Consider the following 24,624-nt stretch of genomic DNA (forward strand, 5'->3'; position numbering starts at 1 on the left):
TCCATGTGTCCTCTCCCTTCAGGAGAAGAGCATGGAGACTGAATTCCAAGAAGATCAGTCCCAGTGTACAAATGCTTGTCAACCTTCTGTTCCTATCATGCACATTGTTGCATGGGCAAAGTCTCATGTACAAGCCTGGAATCAATCAGTATGGGAGAGAACTACCCAGGCTTCAATACTGGGAGCATGATTCACTGCGAGCCACCAGTGTAATTTATAACACAAAAAGGAATTTGAAAAATTTATTGTACCAATCAGGCTGGTAGCTCATGATCAGAAATGAAATCTATTTTTAGAAATTAAAAAATTATGTCATTTTGAACAAACACTCCAAATTTAGGTGATGCATCCATACATATAATTAGAAAATTCATCCCTTAAACATCTTCGGTATTAAAATAGGAAGAAAGAAAATGAAATAATTAAGTGTCCTATTTAAAATATTTTTAAGTGCACAAAATAACTATTCAGGAAGACGTGGCATAAGTAATAAGGCAAAGGGAAAAATTTAACAGTTTGAAAAACCATCACAAAAATGATAGATTAATACCAAAAGTTGCTTCCTTGAAAAGTCTAATGAAAGAAAATGAAATAAAGTTCTCATAATTAAAAATCAAGTAAAATAGAGAAAACACATACATAAAATAATAAAAATTTGAATGAATGATTAATTCTATACTTACTAATATATTATCCTATTCTGAAATTCATTACCAAATGCTATGAAGAAATACAAATTTGGGGTTCCTAGGTGTCTCAGTCAGGTAAGTATCCGACTCTTGGTTTCTGCTCAGGTCACGCATGATCTCTACAATATTTGAAAGAATGGTCAAAATTAACATTGTTTGTAGATAACTTGAAAGAACTCAAAAGTATTAAAAGTTAACAAGAAATTATATATGTTTAAAATGCATATAAAGACCTATGTTATTTATCAACAATGATCACAAAACATTCTAGAAAACAGTTTGCATAAACATTAGTAGCAAAATTTTACCTAGGAGTAAATTAACTCATTGCCTTAACTCATTGCCTGGTCCATGAAAGTCTCTCAAAAATATTTTCTAGATGTTCAGGGCGTACACAGCTGGCTCAGTCAGTGGACTGTGCAGCTCTTGATTTCAGGGTCATGAGTTTTAGCTCCATGTGTTGGGCATAGAGCCTACTTAATTAAAAAAAAAAATATTTTCTGGATATTCATAAACTAATAAAAATGAACAAGAACCTGTTGATTAAATAAATTATGTCATGTTGCAGAATGGGAAATATGAATATTGTAAAGATGCTAATTTTATCCTATTAATTTAAAGATTTACGTCAGTTCCATTCTGTAACTTCAAAATAGTTTTAGAACTTAAAGTCATACAAAAGTGTGATGGAAGAACAAAAAAAGGGAGAATGGCATTCGTTTCTTTTTTCAAAGAAGAGTAAGATATGCAGGCACTCCTGAATACTTGATTTTAAAACAAAGCCATGATAACTAAAACAACATGTGATTAGCACCAAATCAGTTAGAATCTGAATAAAAATGTCAGGAACAGACTTTAGTGTAATCAGAATGTGAAGTATGTTACAGTAAAACTTCAAACCAGTAGAAAAATTTATATAAATGCTGATGCTGGACGCACTATATACTGTTTTTTTATGTCTTTATTTTATTTTGAGAGAGAGACAGAGTGCGAGTTGGAGTAGGGTAAGAGAGAGAGGGAGATCCAGAATCTGAAGCAGGCTCCAGGCTCAGAGCTGTCAGCACAGAGCTGGATGCAGGGCTCAAACCTACAGACTGTGAGGTCATGACCTGAGCTGAAGTCAGAAGCTCAGACGACTGAGCCACCCAGTTGCCCTATGGAAGCATTATTAATCATAAAAATAAGAATTTTATGTGAGATTATAAACCATAATAAATAAAAACAATGGTAATTGACATATTTGCCTATATAAAACAAAAAAGTTTTGTATGCAAACATATTATGAATATAAGTTAAAAAATGTAAGTTTCAGATAGGCAGAATGAGAAGTTCTAGAGATCTGCTGTACAACATCATGCCTGGAATTAACAGCACCCTATTTTACACTTAAAAGGTTTGTTAAATTTGTCATGTTAAGTGTCCTTACTACAATGAAAAACAACTTGGGGCACCTGGATGGCTCAGTTGATTCAGTGTCTGACTCTCAGGGTCATGAGATCAAGTCCCATGTTGGGCTTAGCACAGACCATGGAGCCTGCTTGAGATTCTCTCTCTCCCCCTCTCTGCCCCTCCCCTGCTTATTCTCTCTCTCTCTCATAATAAACTTAAAAAAAAAAAACCCAAAACTTGATGTATTTTTCAGAAAATTTTTTCCTCAAAAATCTCCTGAAAGTGAATATTCTCATTAAATAAAGAGCTTTACGTAAATAACAGAATTGGTTAGGACATGAACCAACAAAACAAAATGAAAAAAAAAAGAATGGAAGTTGTTTAACCTTACAATTGATTAAAGAAAATAAAAATCTATGTAGTTTTTATTTTAAGATTTGAAAAGTAAAAGAAAAATGATAGCCAGTGTTGTTAATAGTTCAGGTAAATTGGACTTGGGAATTATAGGGGAGAGGTATAAAAGTAACAACGTATGTGTAGAATAATCTGGTAATTTGTATCAAAATATTTTAAATGAAAATACCTTTTGATCTCTAATTTTGTCTCCTAAAGTTTACCCTAAGTAATTAATGATGGATGTGAGTTAGAGCATTAATGCTTAATAGCAAACATAAAAAATATATGAACAACTGCATTTACAGCCAAAGAATATTATTAAAAGACCTTAAATCTGTATGATGGGAATACTTGTAGGTGCTAATAACACATGGCAAAAATATATATACTTCATAACAGACAATAATATTCAGGGTGATTAAGATTATGTGAATAAGTAGTTTATAAAATATTAAGCATAGTGTAATCCCAGTGGAAAAAAATCTTGGGAGATATATGCTGAGATATTAATAGTTCTTATTTCTTGCATAAGGCATTATGAATAATTTTTATTTCTCTTTTTAGTGATTTTCTGTATTTTTCAAAGTTTCTTAATCATGGTTTTGTTTTTGTAATCAGAAGGAAGCTATTCAAAGTCACTAAATATTATATACAAAAGGTGACAAAAACAAGAACTATCCTTTTGCTTGCATACACTCATGTGAGTGTATATTTGTGCGCACGTACACACACACACACACACACACACACACATCTCCCAGGGTACAGATGTCTTTGTTTTGGAGCATCAATTCTTTCAGCATTTACTGTGAATTAATCAGCTTCCAGAGCTACAGCGTCTATGGCAAATGTGGAATACTTGGACATTTCTTAGCTTGCATTCCCCAACCATATGAGTCACTGAAGACATTTGACATTACTTGGTGAAGACAGATTTGGTCTGCTATGGGCAAATCTGTTATATGAGGATGCTTCTTCATATCCAGATGTGACCATTCTTTTTTTTTAAAAAAAAAGTTTTGATGTTTATTTCGTATTGAGACAGGGAGAAACAGAGCACGAGTTGGGGAGGGGCAGAGAGAGAGGGAGACACAGAATCAGAAGCAGGCTCCAGGCTCTGAGCTGTCAGCACAGAGCCTGACGCAAGGCTTGAACCCTCGAACTGCAAGATCATGACCTGAGCCAAAGTCGGACGCTTAACCGACTGAGCCATCCAGGCGCCCCCAGATCTGACCATTCTTAAGTATTCAAAATTCTTATTGGCTTAAAGATTTATTTTTCACGCTGTCCTTTCAGTTACTCCCTGAGGAGTTCTCTGTCATCGACTGTATAAGATTTACTATTTCCTGTAAGTCAAGAAGAAAGCATTGCTATGTCTGTCTAATATTTACTTATTCCTCCTCTCATTCTGTTCTTTTGTTCCTTCTTTCCTTTCTCCTTCCCTCTCTCTCTCCGTTCTTTGTTCTTTCCTTCCTTATACTCTCCCTTGCTCTCCATTGTCCCCCCAAGTATATGTGAAGTGTAACATTTGGTGTTGGCCAGTGATAAAGCACACCTCTTAACATGCCTTCAGTTAGCTCACCAACATTTGAGGGGATTTAAAAGTTTTGTGCTCTCAGAAATTTTATGAAATAATACTTTGTGAAGATTAAATTGAATAATTCTCACAAGATTTAGTGAGAAAGATAATGAAAAGTTTAAATATTTTGAAAGAATGCCTAAATAGGAGCCAGGAAACTTACCTCATTATATGACAACCCTATTACTATGGAGCAAAATCCCTGGGTGTAATGATCAATTTGCAAAACATATCTAGCGAATTGGGATCTCTTTTCTCCAATATCCTGCCATAGACTGAATGTTTGTGTTCCCCTAAATTTATATGTTGAAACTTAATCTCCAATGTAATGGTATTAGGAATCAGGGCCTTTGAGAGGTGATGGGCTCTTATGAATCGTATTAGTTCCCTTATAAAAGAGATTCCAGAGGGATTTCTCTCCCCTTCCCCCAGGTGATGTTACAGTGAAAAGATAGCCATCTTTGAGGAAGAAGGCTCTCACAAGACACTAAATCTACCAGTGCCTTGATCTTGGACTTCCCCGCCTCCAGAACTGTCAGAAATAAATTTCTGTTGTTTATAAGCTACCCAGTCTATAGTGTTTTGTTATAGCAGCTCAAATGGACTAAGATATACCCACAGAAAGTGTTTTCCAGAATACTGTGACCCAGAATAAACATTTCTTCCCAGTCACTATTACGTGTATATATAGGAGCATTCCTCAGCCCCAATTCCCAATAGCTGCAAATTGTTTTTGTTTTCATTCTCACTATGTTCTCAAATGTCATCCTTCACAGAACATCCAGTTCTCCTAGGGTGGCTAGAAAAGTAGACTTGAACTTTGCCTTCTTTTTCTCTGCTCCCCACCATTAATCTCTTTTACCTTCTTTTGATTGCTAAAGATTATAGGTGTGAATATATCAGCTTGAGAGTTAAGATGAAAAAGGTGAAACAAGATTTTAATTTGTATATGGGAATTTTCCCCTAGAGATTAAAAAAAAGAGAGAGTCAAGGCCATCCTACTGTTCAAAGTTCAGATAGTACATACACTCATGAATTAAAGATAACATAATGCTGGTAGACAGGATTCAGATAGAAGGATGTTCTGATTTATTAAACTTGTCTTTCTAAGTAAGATAAAGTAGTTGAGCTAATAGACAATACGAGTCTCTTCTCCCTGAGTTTCAGAAGGAAATAATTCTCTGTAAGAGCCTTAGGAGAGAGAGAACTATAAAAACAGGTTCTGCTCTGATGGACAGACACTGGGAGAGGGACTGTATAATTTTGTACATTGGCTGAAGCTAATTCAAATAGTGTTAATTGTTCCTTTGTCTCTAGTCAAAGTGATGCCCTGAGACTCAACACAGTTCCACTGGATCTCTACCTGGAATTGAGAGTGTTAGAAGCTGAACTATGTTTCAGGAGAAACATTGCTTTAGCTCTGTACTACATCCATCCCAGCACACTCTAGAGCCAGGGGCAGGAAAGTAGAAAAGAGGACAGAGGCTGGTATCACTTCTACCTATTACTTTTTGTCAAGCCTTCCTATAAATTAACTTTTACTACCAAAGGGTGCTTTATTTAATTGTGCAGATGGACCAGGGAGAGTTGACTTGATATGTAGAACAATGTTAGTAGATTAAATTTCTTACGATTCCTTTTTTGACCTACTGAGTCTTCCTTCATTCTTGTTTACCTAAGCATCCATGAGCTCTAGAATGAGATTTCAGGTTCTGAAATTCAAGAAGAGAGTGTTTGCGTCTATCCTTTGCCGTGCAAGCAAGGCTATTGTTTGCTGAATGGCTTAAAGTTTATATCCCTTTACGCATGGGATAAATGTTCGGCAAGCTAGATCACTGAGTATTAGGGGAAATTTTGGGAGGTAGAAGGAAAAAAGGGGAGAACTCCCTTTCCCAGTCTTGAATCTTGTGGGCAGGAGACAGATAAAAGTGACAAAGTAGCATGCAATATGGTCAAACACAGGGGTCTCTGTTTCTGTTTTCCAGACTTCCCCTTAGAGTGGTGGTGTGTCAGATAAAGAAGAATATCACCAAGTACAGGGCAGGTGTTCTCCCCGCCTTGGCTTGCAACTCTGGGATGAATTTAGATTTGCACTTTGCAGACTGACCCATGCCGTATCACTGAAAACATGTTTGGGGAGACCCAAAAGCACTGGTCTAGCAGGCATGGCTCTTCAGTCATGGCCATAGGATGGACTGTCTATGCCACGAAGGAGTAGGATCAAAGTCAGATATGAGAACTATCTGTAGCACCAGTAGGAGAGAAGATGAGGACTTCAGGACCTGAACTGTGAGCAGAAACATGGGTCCAAGCAAAGAACAGTGTACCAAAAGTTTACAAGGGGCCAACTTTTATATTGGAGACTAGCAGGTTGCTAAGAAATCTATATTCCAGAATTGTAGAGTCTCCTCTGCCTCTAGTCTGGAGCATGTGAACAATGCAACTGCCTTAAGGAGAGACACAGCTGGAGGAGTGATTTTCAAGACTGAGCATTTTTATCTAAGAGACTGAATATATCCCAAAGGGCTAATTTTTGTCAGACTAACCTTAAGATTGGATTGGCTATTTGCTTACATAAACAATGGGGGACACAGTAGGAAGAATAAATTAGTTATAGACAGAAGAGCAAACTGTGTATATAAAAAATTTGTTACATAACACACATACTTTTAGTTCTTTAGGTTACATTATGAATAAAAATTGACAGCTGTTCTTTAGATGTAAATTATTGAAGTTAGCCCACAGATGTTATTCTGCAATGACTACTTTCTCTTTCAATTTTTAAAAAGATTAAATTCTGATTAAAGGTGAGACAATTCAAGCAATTAAACCGTCTTCTCCTTTGTTCTTCCGTCTTGTTCCTCTGTCTTTTCCTCACACCTCACACCCTCTTCTCCAACTGCCCCATGCAGCTTCTCCTTCTAACATTGTCAGAACTAAGTTATGGGAAACCCAGGCTTTCAAGATCACAAATCTTAGCTTGCCAAAATCCGTTTAAAGAATGTCATCTACCATGAACCTGCTATGCTCATATCTTTTATAATTTTTAACACTTGGATACAGGTGTCCACATCTGCATTTCTGTATCTGAATCTGGAATTCACCTTTAAAAAAATTTTTTAAGTGGTGAGAAATTGTCTACTATCTGAAGTTGTAAAGACTCTCCTGATTATATTTATTTTTAAATTTATTATTATTATTGTTGTTTATTTTTATTTTAGAGAGATATTGTGTGCATGACTTGGGGAGAAGATGGGGGGAGAAAGAGAGAGGGAGGAGAGAAGGAGAGAGAGAGAGAGAGAGAGAGAGAAAATCTTAAGCAGGTTCCATGCTGAGTGTGTAGCCTGACATGGGGCTTGATCCCTCAGTCCTGGAAGCATGATCTGAGCCAAAATCAAGAGTGGAAAACTCAACTAACTGAGCCATCCAGGCACCCTAAGACTCTCCTAATTTAAAAATTTGTTTTAAAACTGTTAGGTAAATTCCTAGAGACTGAATTTCTGGATCAAAAGCACAGTGAAATCATTGCTTTGGATACACTTTACTTATGTGTACTTATTTATTCAATAAGTGTTATATGCTGGGGACTATTATCAGGATAGTGATAGATAAAAGGCACTTGTCATCCTGAAGAAGAACATAATCTTGAATCAAATAATATGATAAGTAAAATACAGCATGAAAAATGATGAAATAGAAATAAGAACAAGATATAGCGGAAGTATAGAGAAGTTGAATCTAACTGGATGGTTGTAATAGGTCTGGAAAAGGAAGAGATTAGGGTATGAATTAGTTAAAAAATGAACATGACCATGGAAAACCTTTCAAGTGGAGAGTGTCATCTGCAATGAAATGAAAAGAAATGAAAGAGTGGGCCCCATTGGGACATTGTGTAGCCTGGTATGGCAGAAACATGGAGTTCTAAGAGAAAACAGTGAAGGAAGAAGGCAGAATTTGAGTGTTACATGCAGAGAGGATAGTAGTTAGTACTACTGGTAGCATGAGTTGAAGTTGTTTTTTAAATAAGCAGTAATTAACCTGTTTTAAGGGAGAAAGGGAAAAGTTACAGAAGGAGAGAACGAGGATACTAGAAAACCATTAAATTATGTGATGGACTTTAGTATGTTTGCCATTCTGTTTCTGTCTCATCATTTCTTAAGTTTTAAATATTTCCTTTTGAAAGTCCGTGTAATAAATATTCATTCCTGTGGCTCACATTTAAGGATGCGGCTTGTAAAAAGAAGTCTATGGTTCTCCTTTTCATATCCCATCCCTTCTGGCTCAGTGTGTGAGGCAGTAATACCAGGGGCTGTGGTTCTTCCTGACTGGATGTCCTCTGTGTTCATATTGATTGTACAGAGACCGGATTGTGCTGATGTGATAGTTGGGACTAGTGAAATTATTAGGTCTCTTTTCACTAAAAATAGAGCATCCGTGGTCATCCCAAAGGAGTAAATTTGCTTGCAGTAGCAACTTATTCATGTTATAGGCAATTCACTTTCCAGTTTTCTCTAAAGGAATCATATTTTCTATGGCAAGTTCTGTATAAAATGCATTGCATTTCAGGTCAATGCTATTGACCATCAGGGAAGACAGAAAAATTGAGAGTGTGTGCCAAATAATCTTCCAAGATAGTAGACTCGTGTTCCTTTCACTTGACCTTTGATTGCCTAGAAGTTATGGGCTGTAGTACTCTGGAACAGTGTGCAACGCCCTGGATCTTCTGAGTCTTAGCATCTGCTTGAGGCTTAATGACTCACATCACTCTTGGCAACGGTGCTTTGGACTTACAGCAGCGCTGTGGGTTCATGTGGATAATGGAAATACTTTTCTACCTCTGTGGTAGTAAATGGTCTTAAATGAACTTTGTTCAAAGAATTTTTTCTTATAAAACCATTCATACTGTTTTTTGCCTTGTATAGAATTCATTCTCCACTGCAAAAAATAGTCATTGCTGGTTGGAGAGATAAAATTACCTGACTACAATACATGATTGGCATAACCTGTAACATTAAAATTGAAGAAAAGGAATTTTTAAAGAATCACTTTCAATCCTTGCTGTGTAGTTTTACTGTTTCCTCTGTTTTTGTGCTTGATACTCACTTTTGGGGATTTAAATTACCCAGGTAATTGGCTTTAGGAATTATTAAGCTGCCTAATAGACTAAATGTTTTAGTGTCATTTTTGTATTTTTTGACTTTTAGGAATTTAGAATTCTGAGGGATTTCTGTCCTCATTTACTCCAAAAATAAGTAAAACTACTCAACTTTTGAATTTTAAAGAAATGAAATATTGTAATAAGAGTAAATTTTTACTCTTATATTTTATTTTATTTTATTTTTTTTTTTTTATGTTTTATTTATTTCTAGGAGACAGAGAGAGAGACAGCGTGAGCTGGGGAGGGTCAGAGAGAGAGGGAGTCACAGACTGAAACAGGCTCCAGGCTCTGAGCTGGCAGTCAGCACAGAGCCCGACGCGGGGCTCGAACCCACGAACCGCGAGATCATGACCTAAGCGAAAGTCGGACGCTCAACCGACTAAGCCACCCAGGCGCCCCTACTCTTATATTTTAAAATTAATTCTTTTGTGGGGTGCTTGGTGGCTCAGTTGGTTAAGCGTCCAACTTCAGTTCAGGTCATGATCTCTTGGTTTATGAGTTTGAGCCCTGTGTCGGGCTCTGGGCTGACAACTCAAAGCCTGGAACCTGCTTCAGATTATGTCTTTTCTCTCTGTGCCCCTCCCTTGCTCATGCACTGTGTCTCTCTCTCTCAAATATAAATATTAAAAAAATTTTAAATTAATTTCTTTGTTAAATTCATGTATATTGTGTATGTCTGTATTTAACACAAGCTAAGATGGTGATATGCCTGAAATTTTACAGAAAGAATCAGGAGTTAGGAGGAAACATTTGAACCTATAGGAGATTTCACTTTGCGGAAAACCTTAGATGAAACTAAGCAGACCATGAGCTCTTTGAAAATGATAAAGTTAGAACTAAATTGCTCTAAAAGGATCATGTTAAAGATCTAGGAACATTGCTGGGATATTGTTCAGACATGTTTCAAGAGCTGATTCTGATTACCTTCTTTATGAGGAAAATATTTAGATTTCTGTACACTCTTTTAAGATCTATTAAAAATAAACATCAATTGGAAAACTTATTCTAATTATTGAGTGCCTCTCATATGCAAAGTACCATGGTAGGTATTCTGAGTAATATTTATTCTTTCATTTCACAAATATATATTGAGTATTTTCTGTTGCGAGTCACTGGAAGCTTTCTGTAGGGTAAAAACTAATTCCTTTCCATTTATTAGGAAGGAAAGCCAATCTGCTTATGGTAAACTCCAATGATTGATGGGGGAGTGAAATAAAACTGAAGCCAGGGAGACTGATTTGGAGGTTATTCAATAGCCAAAAATGGACAACAAAGAACCTAGACCAAAGTAGTGGCAATGTGAATAAAACTAAAGAATGGACTGAGAAACATTATTTTAAATTTGGCTATTTGTACATGGGATAGGCAAAAGAAAGAGAAATGACAGATGATTCAAGTATTTTAGTTTGTTTAAAAAATGTGGGGGCCCCTGAGTGGCTCTGTCAGTTAAGCATCCAACTCTTGATTTGGGCTCAGGTTATGATCTCATATTCTTGAGCTTGAGCCCCACGTTATATTCTCAGCTGACAGCGCAGAGCCTGCTTGGGATTCTCTCTCCATCTCTCTCTATCTGGCCCACCCCCACGTGCTCTCTTTCTCTCTTTCCCTCAAAATAAATAAACTTAAAATGTTTGAGTTCATATCATTAAACAAACACTGAAACTGATAGAAATCATAAAGTCAGAGGAGTCAGTAGAGAAAGACCAAGGCTTTGATTCTGAAAGAATATACAGGAGGTAGAGACTTCCAACTGACAATATTGACTGCCATTTGGGACTGATATTCAGAGGAATGGGTCAAGTGATGTAATGGCCAGGGGATCATCTAGGTGGATGGAGGAAGATACAGGACAGGATAATTGAAACTTTTCTCCCATTTTCCTATTGTGGGGATTGATATAAATAAGTGAATTATGAGTTAAACATTCCATGTTGAAGAACTATATCATAACTGTCATTACTTTGTGGTAAATATCTGGGACCTTGGTGAGGTGTTCAAGGTTTAGTACTTCATACACACATAAATGTACATATACAAATATTCACATGGATTGGGTATGAGTGATGAGCCTTTCATCTTAGTTTTCTATGATTTATTTTGGTACCTACTTTTTAAAATTTATTTTTTTAATGTTTTATTTATTTCTGAGAGAGAGAGAGAGAGAGAGAGAGCAGGGGACGGTCAGAGAGAGAGGGATATACAGAATCTGAAACAGGCTCCAGGCTCTGAGCTAGCTGTCAGCACAGAGCCTGACGCGGGGCTCGAACCCACGAACCATGAGATCATGACCTGGGCCGAAAAGGGAAGCTTAACTGACTGAGCCACCCAGGCACCCTGGTACCTACTTAGGACAATTGTGATACCAATGCAGGGGTGAGGTGAAGGTTTATCCTACATAGGAGGCAAATTTTGTACTTATCCCAGAATCTAAATTGAGTACATCTCCTTTCTGAGCTCCTCGAGCTTACCTAGTAAAAATGGATCTATAAGAAAATATGCAACTCTGTAATACATTTATTGATGTATTTATTTATTTAGAGAGTGGAACAAATGGAATTGTCTAAGTAGAGACTAATGCCTAGAGAGATTGGGAAGACTTGGAGGGGAAAGGGATAGTGAAAAGTGTGTTTTTATTTTAATTTCTCCAGAGGTAGGAGGGGGTACTTACCCAAGACTTCACTGCTCAGTGCCATCTCAGTTGTGTTCACTTTGAATAGTCGCATCTGGACTCAGCATATAGAGCCCTGTCCTCATTCTGGTAGTGATCTTATTAGGTTCATCATAGCCCATTGGTCACTGACCAACACAGAGACTAAAGTGCCCTAATCTTTTAACAAGATCTAATGGTAATGATAAACTGCAGGTAAACAGTTGGCAATAGAAATAGAAAATGAGGCAAAACGAAGAAGAGTGATCCATTAGGAAGGAGGGTGAGATTTGGCAATGAAAATCTAGCAAAAGTAGAAGAGAAGAGAAGTCCTTGCAGCAATCACCCAAAATATCTGTCACTGGATAAAAGGGTCTTTAAATGCTAACCTGGCACTTAGGAAAAATACCCTTATATTAGTAGGTGATTAGTGTATGGAGCAGATTACAGAGGAGGAATTTAGGAACGGTAGCTAAGCTAGAAAGACAGACATAAGAAATGGAGGCATACAAAGTAAAATGAACAAGGAACAAGGGAGAAACATAGTGATCAGAATGGAGATCCTGCATTAAGGTTATTTTAAGAACAAGGATGGTAATGCTGACTCCCAGAAAATGAAGCTAGAGCTAGCTAATGACTATTTTTCAGTAGAAGTTTTGTTTTCTGATATGGGAGTGAATGGAGATATGGAACCTGAGGACAATGTGGATCTAATGTTAGCCTTTTTGCAAATTTTGAATCAGCCATTAATTATAGACTCAATATCTCTGTCTCCTATAGACTAAATATCACATGATGTAAAATGTGCAGAAAATGCTACAGAAAATATTGGAAGTTTCAGAATGAGTCAATAAAGCATGAATGGAAGGAAATTTTAATCAAGGTTTAGGAAGTTTCAGATAAATTTCTTCCAGCAGCCATATATATGTAAACCCCATAACTCCAGAACTCCATTTCAGCTCTCCTCCTGAAAGCTGAGGACACCATCCTTTCAGCAATAATGAAGACATTTCAATCAGGGAGATTTGCGGCTGAGTTTTTATTTTCTTTATATTTCTCTTCCCCTCATTGAGTCAAGCATGATATAAAATGACAGCCTGAGACTAGAAATCTTGTGGCCAGCAAACAGCACAATCACTATCGACACAGAGGTTTATGCCATCAGGATAAGGATGCCCTCCCTGGCAAGTGAGAATTTGAGGAGTTAGCTGTTGGGTCACATCATAGGAGTTTTATTTAATCCCTGCCTAAAATCTGACAGCTCCTGCTCCTCTGTAGCCCCACTACCGTTTACAGACCTGGAGAGGAACCCACGTGGGAATTTTCAGAAATGATTTAAAAAATTATTTCAATAACCTTTTTCCTCTTAGAAGAAACTTCAGAGTAATTAATTTTTGGAAAGGTTTTCAGTGGCTGTGAACCTTACCCACTGTTAGAATAGGCTACTTTCACCACATATTCTTTTTGATTTTTAGAGAGTGCTTGGAGCCTGGTTACCAAGAATTATTCCTGGTCAAGCCCAAGTTAGTGTTGTAGGGTTGAAAAGAAGGAAAACCTAGAGAAGATCACCGTCGATTAGGATTATGCAGATTCTTTGCATGACCTTGACATTAAAATGAGAACAGTATGGGGCGCCTGGGTGGCTTAGTTGGTTAAGCGTCCGACTTTCGCTTAGGTCGTCATCTCGCGGTTCGTGGGTTCGAGCCCCGCGTTGGGCTCTGTGCTGACTGCCAGCTCGGAGCCTGGAGCCCGTTTCAGTCTGTGACTCCCTCTCTCTCTGACCCTCCACTGCTCACGCTCTCTCTCTCCTAGAAATAAATAAAAATATTTTAAAAAATAAAATAAAATAAAATGAGAACAGTTTGATGAACTGGTCTGAGGCATTTGGTGAAGAATGTGAGTCCTATGAAAAAGAAAAGCCCTTCTCCTTCTAGTATTGTTTGTCTCTAGGCCAAAAAAAAAAAACACAACCATCTTTCTTTTGTTTACAAAACTCACTCTCTTATATTATGTGTCTTTATACTGGTATTGTACCTACTAAGTCGAATGGTAAGGACTTTAAAAGCAAAGGAAGAGGATCAGTAACCAAATGGAATAGTTGATAAAATTGATTTTTAAATTTTCATACAGAAGAAAATTATTTTTTGTTTACAATTCTTTGAGTTTTGACAAAATCATACTCAAAATAATGACAGTTCCCTCCCCAAACTCCCTCATGCTACCCCTTATAGTCAAACCCTCTACCTACCCTCAACCCAACAACTGACCTGTTTTTTATCTTTCTATATAAATAGACACATACAGTGTGTAGCCTGTTTGAATATGGCTTCTTTCACTTAGCATAATGCATTTGAGATTCATCCATATTGTTGAATGTATCAATAGCTTTTTCCTTTCTGTTCCTGAGTAGTACTCCACGGTATGGATATACCATAGTTTATTTACTCACAAGTTGGAGGACATTTGGATAGCATGGTAGGTGGGATTTGGGACACCCTGATCTTTGTTCCTGATATTATGCTGGTAACTATATTATATTACATGATAAAAGGGAAATGTTTGTTGATGGAATCAGGAGTATAGCCTGCAGATGGAATTAAGGTTGATAATTAGCTGACTTTAAAATAAGATTATCCCTATGAGTCCAGTGTAATCACAGATCTTTAATGAGGAACACAGATGCAGCAGTCAAATAGAAGCAGAGTGAGAAGAGTTTGGCTTGCTGTTGGCTTTGAAGATAGAGGAAGGGAGCTATGAGCTAAGGCATGGGGCAGTCTCTAGAAGCTAATAACGGCCCTCAGGCAATAACCAACAAAAAACAAGAATCTCAGTCCTACAACTGCAATGGACTGAATTCTTGGAAAAATTTAAATGTATAAGGAAATATATTTTCCCCAGAACCTCCAGAAAGGAACTTAGCTTTGTCAACACCTCGATTTCAGCCTTGAGAGATTCTGAGCTTTTGAGATTCTAAGCAGAAACTAAGCTAAATTTGCTTTACTGCTGACCTATGGAAACTGTGAGATAATAAATTTGTGTTGCTTAAATAGCCACTTTTGCAGCAATTTGTTATGACAATAATGGAAAAATAATATAGGTAGATTCTCTTTGGGGACATTTATGAAAAAAGTTGTTATAAAACTTAAATATATATGTTTTTATTTAAATCTGAGTGTTGATTTTTCTTGGGAAAATACCTAGGAGTGTCACAGTCAATTCTCATTATTTGTGATAGCAGTGTTCTATAAGGTCATTTTGAACATTGAATTCGCAAATAATAAGACATTGCCCCTAAGGGAAATGCAGAGTTATGTTCCTGCAAGCCTCTGGTTACAATGACATTTTTGTCAACTGATCAATACATAACCTTGTTATATATGTGTTAAAAACACTTTATTTAATACATATTGTTAATCAGGGGCACCTAGATGGCTCAGTCGGTTGAGCATCCGGCTTTGGCTCAGGTCGTGATCTCGCGGTTCGTGGGTTCGAGCCCTGCGTCAGGCTCTGTGCTGACAGCTAGCTCAGAGCCTGGAACCTGTTTCGGATTCTGTGTCTCCCTCTCTCTCTCTGACCCTCCCCTGCTCACGCAGTCTCTCTCTCTCTCTCTCTCCCTCTCTCCCTCTCTCTCTCTCTCTCTTTCTCTCTCAGAAATAAACCAAAAAAAAAGAAAAAATATATATATTGTTGATCATTAACCTTGAACTCATAGCTAACAGCATTGTAACTCATGGCTAAATGAAACTGATCTCACATATGTATTTTCTCTATATTAGCCTTATTGTGTTTGGAAATACTAAGCACCAATGAAAGATTACACACTTGGATGCCATTTTAAAATCACCAACAAAAAGCACAAAAATGCAAACAAAAAATCCCACCAAAAAAAACAATCAAAGAAACAAAAACAAAAAACCCCACAAAACTAAATAAACCAAGGAAAGGACATTTATTTACAATATGAGAGTTAAAACAAGAATCCAGAGGACTGCCTTGTTCATTCTCAGCTGGGAACATGAATGTAAAGTTAGTCAAAATTTTCATTGTTCTGCACATGCCATCGAATGACTGCAAGCACCTCACAAGTATTGATTTGGGTTATAAATAAATTTCAGCAAGTGGTAAAGTTCACAAGTACAGATATGAATAATTAGGATTGATTGCATTGTCAGAGCATATGGTGAGTGTATATTTACCTTTATAAGAAAATGCCAGACTATTTTCCAAAGTCACTGTACCATTTTGTATTCTCACTAACAATGTATGAGAATTCTAGTTGCCCACTCCCTCACACTGATTAATATTGTCAGCTTTTCTGGCTTTAGGTATTCTAAGAGATATGTAATGCTGTCTACATGTAGTGGTAGCTTATTGAAATTGTAATTTACATTTCAGTAATAAAAGATGATTCTGAGCATCTTTTCATCTATTTATTTGGCATTCCTGTATCCTCTTTGGTGACGATATTATTGTTCAAATATTTTGCTCATTCATTAAAAATTGGGTTGTTTCAGGGGTGCATGGCTGGCTCACTTGATGGAGTATATGAATCTTGACCTTGGGGTTGTCGGTTCAAGCCCTATGTTGGATGTAGAGATTACTTAAAAAAATCTTTTAAAATATTGGGTTGTTTGATTTCCCATTATTGAGTTTGAGAATTTTTCCCATATTCTAGATGTAAATCCTTTGAGAGATATGTGATTTGCCGATTTTTCCTCCCAGTTTATGGCTTGTCTCTTCACTCTCTTAATAGTATCTTTGGCAGAGCAAATGTTTTAGATTTTAACAATGTCTAATTTATCAATTTTTTTATGGGTCATGCTTTTAGTGTTGGATCTAAAATCTTTTTGTCTGACATAAAATAATGCAGATTTTCTGTTATACTTTCTTCTAGAAATTTTATAGTTTTACATTTTCAATGTAGGTCCATGATTCATTTTGAATTAATTTTTGTGAATTGTATAAGATATAAATTGAAATGTAGATAGATAAAATAACCAATTGTTTCAGAGCCATGTGCTCAAAGACTATCATTTCTCTATAGAAATTTTCTTACATCTTTGTAAACTATAAATTAACCATATATGTATTGATCTACTTCTGGACTTTATTCCACTGATCTGTGTGTCACTATATTCTATAATACCACAGTATTTAATTAGTGTGGCTTTTTTTTTTTTTTTCCTATTCTTTGATAGAGAAAGCATGAGCAGGGGCAGATAAAGAGGTAGACAGACACAGGATCTGAAGCAGGCTCTGCACTGACCACAGTGAGCCTAATGTGGAGCTCAATCTTATGATCCATGAGATCATGACCTGAGCCAAAATCAAGAGTTGGACACCTAACCAACTGAACCTCCCAGGCCCCCCCTTGATGATCAGTCATGTTGAGAATCTTTTCATGTGTCTATCAGCCATCTGTATGTCTTCTGTGGAAAAATATTTATTCAGATTCCCTGCTCATTTTTAAATCAAATTGTTTGGGGTTTTTTGGTGTTGAGTTATATAGTTTCTTTATATATTTTAGATATTAACCCCTTATCAGATATATTATTTGCAAATATCTCCTATTCACTAGGTTGCCTTCTTGTTTTGTTGATTGTTTCCTTTGCTGCACAAAAGCTTTTTATTTTGTTAAATTTTTGCTTTTGTCTCCTGTGCCTTAGGACACATGGTAGGAAAATGTTGCTATGGCTGATGTCTGAGAAATTACAGCCTGTGTTCTCTTCTAGGATTTTCATGTTTTCAGGTTTCACATTTAGATCTTTAATCTATTTTGAATTTTTTCTTGTGTGTGGTGTTGTAAAGTGGTCAAGTTTCATTCTTTAAAGTCAGCTGTCCAGTTTTCCAGCATCATATATTGAAGAGACTATATTCAATAAATTGTATATTCTTGCCTCTTTTGTTATAGATTAATTGACCATATACAAGTGGTTTCTTTTGTGTTCCATTGCTTTATGTCTCTATTTTTGGGCCAGTACCATACTGTTTTGATTACCACTACTACTTTGTAGTGGTTCTTGAAATCTTGAATTGTGATACCTCCAGCTTTGTTCTTTCTCTTAATTAATTTAGGTTAGGTTCCCTTTGATTTCTTTTACCAGTGTTTTGTGTTTTCAACATGCATATCCTGCGTATAATTTGCTAAATTTATAGGTATATATATTTCATTGTTTCATGTTATTATAAATAATATTGCTTTTTAAACTTCAATTCTAATTTTTATTGCTAGTATATTGAAAAATAATTGAATTTTATATATTGACTCTATAATATGTGACTTTGTAACTCTCTGATAATTCTAGGAGTTCTCTTCCCCTACCTGTTTTTAGATTCCATAAAGACTTTCTAAGTAGAAAATCATGTAGTCTATAAATAATGGTAGGATTATTTCTTCCATTCTAATCTGTGCACCTATTTCTTTTCATTTTCCTTATTGGCATGATGCTGAATAGGAGCAAGTGATCATCCTTGCTTTTTGATGGTTTGGGGGAAAATATTCAGTTTTTTACCATTAATTATGGTATTTATTGTAAGTGTTTTAGAAAAATGCTATTTATTGGATTTTTTACTCTGAATGGATGTGGAATTTTCTAAAATGCAAACAACATTTTATACATATGTATATATATAAATACATTTATATGTATTTATACCGTAAATACAACAAGTTTTGACTTAAGTTAGCATGAGGCATTTGATTCAAACTAGACACTACTTTGTTAGTATTCTTGATATTTCCATGAGGATGCTGAAAACTTCCAGTAGAAAAGTAAGACTTATAGTTAAAGATGAGATAAATTTGTGACCTTAGATTAAGTCATATGACTCCTTTTGAGCCCTAGGTTTCTTATCTCAAAAAAATGGGTATAATGCATCATAAAAATGTTACATCAAATAAAGTATTCTGAATTTATGACTAACTGGTCTGATGACCTAATTGGTCTGATTTTAATGAAATATAAACACTTTGCGTCAAGTTAAAAAATATCAAAAGTTTAAGTTGTATAATTCTGAGAGAACTAACTTGTTATTCATCAAAAATTGTGTTTGCTTTCTGGGTACATAGTAAAGATTTTATTTCTCAGCCTCCCTTGGAGATATTTGTGGCTTTGTGAGTAAATTTGAGCCAGTGTAATGTGTGAAGAATATTGCATGCCATTTCCAGTCCTGGTTCATAAGGACCCCTTGTGAGCAGTCAATGTTTCATTCTCCTTCAGGCTAGTGGGCACGGACACAATCAGTGGTGAATTTGAAGACTGCAGAGCTGCTGTGAACCTGGGTCCCTGAATTAATACATGGATAAAAATACCATGCCAGTACATTCGCCTTTCCAGTAATGGTGTGTGAAGAACAAAATAATCTAAAGTATTTGGATCACTTGGAGGTACATTTATTAACAGTAGATAATTCATATAGTTTGAAAGTACTATATATTTTTTTAATTAGGGAAAATGAATATTCACATTTGAGCAATCCCAAATGGAATAGAAGTATCCTATTTCAGAGGTGGGCACAATTTATGATGAAAACATATGAATCAAAGGTAAAAAAGAAAAATAACTTTTAAGAGGTTGTTAATCAGGTGAAGAATTCTAGGGGAGGATATTTGTTTGGGTGTTTGTTTAAAGATAGGCTTGATAATCAAAGTAAGGGCCCATAATAGGATATTCCAAGCAGCAAGGAAATTTAGTTTATGTAGCTAGAAACTTTATCCACTACATCTATAACTGTGTCAGACACAGTGTGTAAGCAATGTTGATTTAGGAACTGCTAAGTGACTACCAGAGAAGCTAAAAGATTTATATGTACCTAAAAGCAATAGGAACTATCAAGTATGTATTTGGCTCACTAATAATTTCTGTAATTCTACTTTAATACTGAAAAATATTTAAAAACATTTAAACAGAGTTAAACAGTACTTAAGAAATAACCAACAATTAGGGGTGCCTGGGTGGCTCAGTCGGTTAAGTGTACAACTTTGGTTCAGGTCATGATCTCACAGTTCGTGGGTTCGAGCCCCGCATTGGGCTCTGTGCTGACAGCTAGCTCAGAGCCTGGAGCCTGCTTCTCATTCTGTGCCTCCCTCTTTCTCTGTCCCTCCCTTGCTCATGCTGTCTCTCTCTCTCTCTCTCTCTCTCTCTCAGAAATAAATAAAACATTAAAAAATTAAAAAAAAAAGAAATAACCAACAATTAAAATGTGAAGAGATAATAGATTCATGTGCTTTTGGTGCAATAGAAGATTGTTTAGATGTCAAGGTTTATTTTATCCTGCCAACAGTGTTATTAATCATCGTTCCTCATTTTCTTTCACTGGTGGGATTTGACAAGGATTTTATTTCATCTTGAAAAACTGCACATAGTGGAGAGTTTCTTCACTTTATTCCTTCAGTCTTAACATACCCTACTGAGTAAAGGTAAATTGCTTTTTACTCTGTATTCTGTTATATTTTTGAAAAATGGTTTTCAAATTACAGATTTGATTCCTCTCTTGGTACTGAAAGATCATAAACAAATACGTTTTTATATTATTTTTCTTTAGTAAGCTTTATGATTTTATCTTCAACAACTGGACTAATTCAATAAGCAGCAGACCGTAAGGCAGTAAATGGATACAATATTAATTTTTATTGCTAAAGTTTCTTTTATGCACTATTTGATCTAAAGATGTTATTCACATTTTTATGGTGATCCTGGCAGACTTTAAAAATCTAACTCTATAATTCCTATTGATAAAGCCTGGATATTTTTAACTCAGCAGCCCAGGGAGTGGCAACAATTCATATCTCACCAGCCAGTTCATTAAATGAAATTCTTGAATGAGAAAGGGAAAGCAAAATAAGTAGGTTGTAGTTTAGTGGTCCAATCAATAGATTGCAATTGGGGAGGTTTAACTGCAGTGCTAATATCAGGTCACTACGAGAACTTGGTGAATGATTTATTCTCTACTTTGTTCACCCTCAAAATGAAAAGAGTAGACCTGAATTACCTCAAAGATAGCTCCTTAAAATTGCTTTGATTCTGTGGTTGCACTGAATTGGAGCTGAAGCACCTGACCATTAAAACAGAATGGTGAAATATTTTTAAAAAAATCAACATAAAAGGTAAACAAGGATGTGCCTCATTTCCAGATGGAAATGCATTCTGCAGGGCCTCATCGATGAAACTATTTTGCTGCTAATTTTGAAGTTGTGCTAATTGATAAATACAGCAGAATCTCCCACTCTAGGCTCACACTGATGAAATCAATGCCCTCAATTTATATGCCTTCATCTCTGAAAATCATGTATGTCCTATAGAGAAATGGAAGTGATGGATGCAGCATAAAACACTGGGGTGGTAATGATAGTACAGGCCTTTAAAAGGACTGTATTACGTCAATTTGGCGAATATTTATTGAGGACTTCATGGAACTGCAAATAGACACAGTCCGTGCCCACCAGGACCTTAATCAAAGAAATAAGATCCAGTCATAAAAGATACATAAAACTTAATTAATAATCACACAAAAGCTATTTTAAATCTGTTCAGTGCTACATGCTAAATGACCGGTGTGGGTATATAAAGGTGAAGTAACTCATTTCGTGCTGGTCTGGCCTGGTCTGGGATATTTTATGGGCATTCAGTTTACTTTTCAAAGGTTATTTTGTGTTAAGCAGTATTAGACCAAAAAGATTATTATCTTTACATCTGTGAGGCAGACAATAAATACCACGGACACTCAAAGAGGAAGACATGATTCAAGTCTGGAGTACTCTGAAAATCCTTTATGGAAGACATAAGATATGAATCGAGGATCTCCTAAAATCTATGGCAAACATAATACTTAATGATAAAGTATTAGAAACTTTCCTCTAAAATGAGTAATGAAACAAAGTATAGTCATTCTGGCTGTTTCTATTTAACATTAGGATAGGGGTCCTTGTAAACATATTAAGATTAAAAGCAGTAAAGGAATGAGAATTTGAAAGAAACATGCAAAACAGACAGGATACTGGATACAAATCTATAATAGACACTATTTAAAAATTTTTTTTAATGTTTATTTATTTTTGAGAGAGAGAGACAGAGAGAGAAAGACAAAGCGTGAGCAGGGGAGGGGCAGAGATGGAGACACAGTATCCAAAGCAGGTCCAGGCTCTAAGCTGTCAGCATGGAACCTGACGAGGGCTCCAACTCACCAACTGCAGATCATGACCTGAGCTGAAGTCAAATGCTCAACTGACTGAGCCACCCAAGCACCCCTAATAGACTTTCATGAGATACAGTTTATATACCATGCAATTTAACCTTATTTAAAGTGTACAATTCAATGAATGTTTTATATTAATTTTAGTATATTCACAATTGTGCAACTCTCGTCATGATCTAATAATGATAAACTCCATGTTTAACTATTTGAGGAACTGCCAGACTGTTTTCCATCTGCATTTCATTAGTTTTTACTTTTATTGACAAATAGTATTCTACTACATACATAAACCAGATTTTATTATCTTTTAATAAGTAGATGGGTTGTTTCCACATTTTGGCTGTTATGAATAATGCTGCTATAAACATTCATGTACAAGTCCTTGTGTGGAGGTTCTGTTTTTATTTCTCGTAGCTAGGAGGAATTTCTGGGTTATAGGTAACTCTATGTTTAACCATTCGAGGGACTGCCAGACTGTTATCCATATCCACCATCAGTATATGAAATTTTCAATTTCTCTACAGCCTCATCGAAAACTGTTATCTGTCTTTTTGATCATTGTCAATCTAGTAGGTATGAAGTGATGTCTCCTGGTTTTGATTTGCATATCTCTGATGGCTAATCCTGGTGACACCTATTTTCATATACTTATTAGCTACTTGTGTATGATCGATGGAGAAATGTCTATTCAAATCTTTTGCCTATTTTTAATTGGTTTATTTATCTTTTTGTTGTAGGCTCATGAGAGTTTTTCATATATTCTGAATGCAAGCCCCTCAGCTGATATATGATTTCCAAATATTTTCTCTCATCTTATGGATTGTATTTTCATTTTCTTGAATGTATTCCTTGAAGAACAAAAATTTTAAATTTTGATGAAATCCGATTTATCTATCTTTTTTGTTGTTGTGTTTTTGAGTCATATCTTAAGAATCCATCATCTAGTCCAAAGTTATGAAGATTTATTCCTGTATTTTCTTCTAAGAGTTTACGTGCTTTAGTTCTCACATTTATTTTGAGTTAATTTCGTATATGATCTGAGTAAGATATCCAAATTCTTTTTATTTTTTAAATTTTATTTATTTATTTTTGCAAGTATCTGGTTGTTCTAGCACCATTTGACCATTTCTTTAAAAGACAATGTTTTCCCCATTATATTGTCTTGGTATCTTTGTCAAAAATCAGTTGATCATAAGTATGACTGCCTATTTCTGGACCTAAAATTTTTTACATTGTTCTATATTTCTACCTTATGGAATAGCACAGTGTCTTAATAACTAGCTTTATAACAAATTGTGAAATCTGGAAATGGAAATCCTCTAACTCTATCCTTTTTTCTAGGTTATTTTGGCTATACTGGGTCCCTTGAATTCCCATATGCATGTTAAGATCTATTTGTCAATTTATGCAAAAATGTCACTAATTGGCATTTTGTTAGCAATTGTGTTGAATCCAAAGATCAAATTTGAGAGTATTGCCATTTAACAATATTAAGTTTTCTGACCCTTAAACATGAAAGGATGGAGAGGATAGATGAAACTTGGATGTGAAGACTAGGATGTCCATACTCATGTGTGTGAAAACTGCAGAGGGAATGATGGATGATGGGGAGGAGAGATGGTTAGGGGCCTACATTGGTACTCTAACCTGGACTCTGCAAATATAAACAAAGTCCTGGTTTTTTTCATCTCTTGTTTTTTATTTATACCTGGGGTAGAGAATGTTACTTTGTAACTCAGAGCCTGTTCACATGCTTTTCTCTTTGTCTTGCATGGCTTCTTTTTATCCTCAATTTCTTAATTCCCTGGTCATCAGCCTTTCGGGCAAACTCTTCATCTTTTCATTTCTTAACTTAATGTTGCTTCCTCAGGGACACTTTTCTTAACAGCACATGCTATGGTAGTTCCCTCAATAACTGGCCTAGAAAACCCTAGTATGTTTTCCTTCATGGCACATACTCACAGTACTTAAAATTATATAGGGTATAATGCACCAATGTACTAGCTTCTAGACATAAGTTCCATGGCAGTTGTTGGCATGATGTCTTTTTTATTTATAGCTGTTTTCTTATCGCCTGGTATGGTGTCTTGCACATAATAAACATTTAATAGATGAATGAATACATGAACAAATAAATAGAAAAATGAATGTGTGGTAATATCTCCATGAAATCAGAATTTTTCCAATTTTTTTCTAAATCTTTGGAAGCCAAAAATAATATGGGAGGCTATTTTAAGTTTTGTGCAATGCAGGGTACTATTACTGAGTTTGGGATTTGAGGAACAGACCAATTACTGCTGTTTTTGAAGATACAGTTCTGTGGTAGGTGGAATAGTGAATCCTCAATGATGTCCATGCCCTAATCCTCAGAACCTGTGAATCTTACATTGTAGGCGTGATTCACATTATTGACCTTGAGATAGGGAGAGAATCCTAAATTATCCAGGTGTGCACAATATATCAAATGTGTCTTTAAAGTCAGAGAATTTTTCCTGGCTATGTAAGAGAGAAATGGCCATGTGAGAAGGATTTGATGCCCCATTGCTGGTTCAGACATGTAGTGGTTTATGTG

The 24,624-nt window shown here is 35.8% G+C and overlaps 1 long non-coding RNA gene across 1 annotated transcript in view; it reads left to right on the plus strand.

Moving 5' to 3' along the window:
- Positions 1-20,275, plus strand: part of LOC120225018 — a 94,112-nt gene extending 73,837 nt beyond the window's left edge. The window contains exons 3-4 of the long non-coding RNA XR_005526724.1: positions 19,079-19,245; positions 20,192-20,275. This is a non-coding gene — a long non-coding RNA (uncharacterized LOC120225018). The remainder of the gene's footprint in view (positions 1-19,078; positions 19,246-20,191) is intronic.
- The last annotated feature ends 4,349 nt before the right edge of the window (positions 20,276-24,624 follow it).

Source organism: Hyaena hyaena, unplaced genomic scaffold (assembly GCF_003009895.1).
Source record: "Hyaena hyaena isolate Hyena2069 unplaced genomic scaffold, ASM300989v1 scaffold_1308, whole genome shotgun sequence".
Classification (NCBI taxonomy): Eukaryota; Metazoa; Chordata; class Mammalia; order Carnivora; family Hyaenidae; genus Hyaena; species Hyaena hyaena.